Source organism: Cuculus canorus, chromosome 7, assembly GCF_017976375.1.
Source record: "Cuculus canorus isolate bCucCan1 chromosome 7, bCucCan1.pri, whole genome shotgun sequence".
Taxonomy (NCBI): domain Eukaryota; kingdom Metazoa; phylum Chordata; class Aves; order Cuculiformes; family Cuculidae; genus Cuculus; species Cuculus canorus.
The window spans coordinates 6,503,569-6,508,573 of NC_071407.1; positions in this window are offsets into that span (position 1 = coordinate 6,503,569).

Sequence of the window (5,005 nt, forward strand, 5' to 3'; positions counted from 1 at the left end):
GTTGAGCAGGGATTTGAGGATTTTGGTATACTGAAAAATACTGATTTTGTTGACATTTTACCTACTCCAGCAAAGAGATGAGGGCAACATATGTTCCCTTTTAAAATTAATTCAATAAATTCTGCTATGTAACACTACACTTGGATCTACTTATGTCAATGAGTCCTTTTCCAGCACAGGCAATCAGCTGGTAGATTTCTGGTATACAGGAGACTAGAGAGCATCTCTGTGCATCATCATACATGTTGGGCTGTGGAACAGTCTGGTAGGTTTGCATCAGCCTCTCTGATAGTGGCATCACATCTGCGCTCACAGTCATGCTGTGATTGACCTGTCTGTCAAGGTATATTCACTTCACTGTGGCTTTCAGGTGAAAAGTCCCATTTTGTGACAAAATTGCAGCTGATCTTGAGGTATCTTACTTTCTATGTCACATGCCAGTTCTTTCAATAAGCTGATGTGGAAATGATCCAAAGCTGGATTTTGACACACTAAGCAACCAAAGACTTGCTTGCACACTGGGCATAGTTTCTGCTTTGTTTTTCATTTTAAAATTTGTTTTTATTTGCAGAAATGACTTCATTTCTTGTAAAACTGGAAGCAAAGTATGAAATCAGGCAAATTTTGATCTAGTTTGGAGGGGGGAGGACTTTCAGTTTCCAAACAGTGTTATGTCTTTTCTAGTGTCCTTACTATGGAACAAAGAAAAGTTGCTTTGGATAAGAAAACGTTTTCCGCCCAAGTTCTTGTTCAGATCATGTATTGTGTGGTGATGAAAGATGACAGAATAAATGATTACAAAGAAAAGGTGAGATTTTCCAGATTGTTTAGACATATAATGTGAAAGATGCATCCATTTTCTTTTGGTTTCAATGGGTCTGGTTGATTATATTGCAACAATAGGAAGGTTAGATTAGTCATGGATTCGTAGAATCATAGAACAGTTTGGGTTGAAAGGGATTTTAAAGATCATCTTGTTCCAACCCCCTGCCGTAGGCAGGGACACCTCCCACTGGCTCAGGCTGCCCAAGGCCCATCCAACCTGGCCTTGAACACCTCCAGGGATGGGGCAGTCACAACTTCCCTGGGCAACCTGTGCCAGTGTCTCACCACTCTCATAGTGAAGAAATTCTTCCTGATGTCCAGTCTAAATCTGCCCCTTTCCAGTTTATACCCGTTCCCCCTGGTCCTATCTCACAAGCCTTTATGAATAGCCCCTCTCCAGCTTTCCTGTAGGCGCTCAGACTCTGTATATTCAAGGGCAGTACAGACTACCAATGGTTTGTATGTGGAAACAATTATTTTCTGCTTTGTTAGCTTGCTCTCATGCATGCAACAAGGCTACTCTCTGTCTTGGTAAGAACCACTCTCTTTTCCAGTGGTGCAAGTCACTCAGTCCTCACAAGGTCAATCCAATCTGTCAAATGTTCTCCGACTCCACTGCAGCACTGAGCTTCCTTGCTGTTGCCTGGTCAGAACACGATTCCTCAATTGGTCCAATTGTTGTTCTCCTAAGGGGCCGACCCTAGCCCTGAAAAATATTAAGGGAATAATTCCACTGCTTTCAACTGAAAAGAGTAGATCTGATTTGGAGATTCTCGTTCTTTAGTTTTTAGCAGTATCTGTCATTATTATAAATTCTACCCAAGCCTTTGACAGTTTCAGAGTGCCAAGGCCATGCGGAGCGATGCTGCTGTTATGTAATTCAATGTACAATATAACACATCTGAGAGGAACGTTGATTTTTCACAGAACATGAAAAACTGAAAAATAAGAAAACACTTTAGGATGACCTTGACCTTCGGCACAAATTACTTAATGTTTATATCTCATCTTACTTTCTCAATACTTGTCTAATGGCCTTTGTGGAGCTTTTCTAAAGGCAGCAGTAGAAGTTGCAACGTGGAAGTGATTTAATTAATCTCGGTAGATGCAGATTTCTATTTCATTTTCATATAATATTTTTTCTCTAGGTGAACTAAGATTTCTGGAACCTTGTGGGATAGTTTAGCCTTATCTAGGACTCGCATTACCATCATGCAATCAATTGTGTGCCTCCCACTTGAGTAATGTTTGTTTTGATATCCAATTTAGTGGCTTCTAGGAAAGAAGCAGAAAGGGCAGGGAGAGAAATAGGCCTGAAGAAAACAAGTGTAGTGAGACCAAATACTCAGCAAAGTACTTGAGTACTGCCTGGCTTCTCAGGCTCAGTTTTGTTACGGCTTTATGTTAACATCACTGTGGGCAGCTACAATCCCACCCTGTTCGTATTTTTGAACATACTGCAAGTCACGGCAGCAAAATCTGGGAGTTGGGCTGCAGGGAAGCCTCCCTCACTGCTTCAGAAAGTTGAGAAACAGATAATCCCTGTGGAGAACCCAGAAGCCTGAAATATGATTGTTGAGAACTGGTTGCTTAGTTGAAATAAAGGAAAATTATTTCAATGTCCTTTATATCTGTATATGTTACAGCAGCACTATTAAAAAAATCTTCGTCTACATTATTTTCAAACATGTTTTCCATAAATTAGCCTGCTAAACTCACAGTTGGAAGTATAATAAGAATCTATAATGCTTTTCAGTAGAGTAAAGCAGCCATAAATGCCATAATGGTTAACGATGCTGCTGAGCCCTGGAGACCTTTCCAAAACTATTGAAGGTCATTTGCGTTTACCTCTCCACTGATGTGTCCAGTTATTGTTATGGTGGGTAAAATGTGCATTTCTGGACTTGGTTGCTATTGTGTTCCCAATGGATGGGATGAGGTACCCCACCCATAGATAAGCATCTCACAGATATTTCCCAGTAAGTCAGAAAGAATGGCAGATCATTAATAACAGAACAGCTGCAGGTGCTGAGAGAGCATTTAATATCTGTCTGGTTCAGTTACCTTCAGCTTCTCTTCGTGTCACTGGAGACTGCAACATAAGATACTATCGTGGTATATGAAGTAACGAATTTTGTGTAAATTAAAGGAAGATGAATTTTAATGTTAAATTCTGGAACCCTACATTGATTTTTCTGTATGGAATTAATATTTATGTATTTTTTATACAGGCTTTACTCTAGAGATTATAGTTATGGAAGCGTAGTTAGATTAATGGAGGAAAGGATGTAAATCTGATGATGAATTCTTTTTGGATGGTAAATCAACGACTGCAGTTGTGCAGCTTGAATGCATTGCATCACTTCGGCTTTATTTTGTAACATAACGAGAGTGTGAAGAAAGACATTAAAATTTAAAAATAAAAGCTTCCTGTAAAAGTTCCAGAAGGAAATGTCTGTTGTTAAGGTCGGATGTAGAGCACAGACTTAACACTTTATGTTGGCCAAGACAGAAAAAACAAAGTACAGTTGCAAATTATTTATATAGTTAACTTAAAATTCAAAATACAAATATGGACGTAACCCAGTGTCAAATCTGCTGGTACCATCGTACCACTTGGCATAGGTCTTGCTGATAAATCAACGGCAATCCCTGAACTAAAGAGAATCAACAGAAAGAAATACGACCTGAGTGAAGGATGGAGAAAGCACCTCTTCTGAGACTTTTAAAATTGCTGCTGAAACCAGTGGTACAAATGGGTAGAAATAAATAACCTTCTCCACCCTTTCTGCTCTCCTTGCAAGCCTTTGAGACCACAACATCCACCAGAGTACCACTCAGACTTTATTTCTCTGAGCTTCTGAGAGAAACCCTGACCAAAGCGTGCCATAAAAAGGAAATCAATATTTCTCACCTGGAGAATTATTTATCTTCCCACTTCTGCAGACCTCAGAGTGTGTACTCTTTCTGTACTTGAGTCTGTTTCCTTTCTTTCTTCTTTGCCTTTTACTAAAGAACATAACCTAGTTTGAGAATAAAGAGTGTGTCTTTGGCTGTGCTGCTCATAGCCTGCGACCGGGAAGGCAGCTATGCCTTAGATAGCCTGACAGCGATGTATGTTTGCTTGGCTCTAGGCAGCTGATAAGGATGAATACTGAACCATTTTTTCATTGCATGGACACTTTATGCATGGTTTGCAGAAACAGAACATTTATCTTTGCTGTTCTATCTTGCTCACTCTCTGGGTATTTGTCTTATTTTGTCTCCAAGAAAACATATTCATACTCATAAGAGAGATCAACAGCAGCAGCTTGTTTTGCCTAACATTGTCTTGAAAGAGAACAATTAATGGCACCTTGGTCACCAACAGAAAAGACAGTAAAAGGAGAGGGAGCATCACAAAAATTTCTCTATACCTGAAGAGATAGGGAAGAACGGCTAATGTTAAAATGAAACCTTTTCTTTTTACTTTAATTTTTTTAAGTTTTAACAACTTGGACTTTTGTTAGTTTGCTCGGGGTGTTTCTTTTGTTGCTTTAGATAGAAGACTACTAAAATAAGCTCTTGCCATGCAACTAAGTTGCCCAAGTTTTCAAATCAAATTATTCAACCTTGCTTAATGGATGAGATATTTGATCCAGTTCTTTTGATCCTCTGTAGATTTTTTTACTCTACTCTAAAACTGATGTATTAAATGACTCCACTGGATTATGATAGGGGGTTGAACCTTGTTTAAACTGGTTTTGTAGTCTCAGCTGGATGCTTGCCATTTGGAACATTCCCTAGCTCTAATGCAAAATGTTACCTTCAGAAAAGGAAATTTGCTCTTGCAACTGCTGGTTGTACTTTTAAGTAGTACCAATGTATCATCTCAAACATTTCTAAAGCAACCATCTGGATTTCCTCAGCAGCCTGGGCAAATGCTGCTTAAATAAATTACCTTCAAGTCAAGGAAATTTTAAGAGTAAAATGGTCATGCAGCAGAATTATATGATGCCCAAAGATCTCTTTTTCTCCAGTCATATAAAGCACCAACAGAGTTTAAAGGATTACTTGCAACAGTGCATCATCTGGTCCCTGAAATTTGAAGCCAATAGCAACCAACACAGATTTGTTAAGCTTTCCTATAATTCCCAACACTAAAAATCTATTCCAGAGAGTGTTGCCATCCATAGGAAGT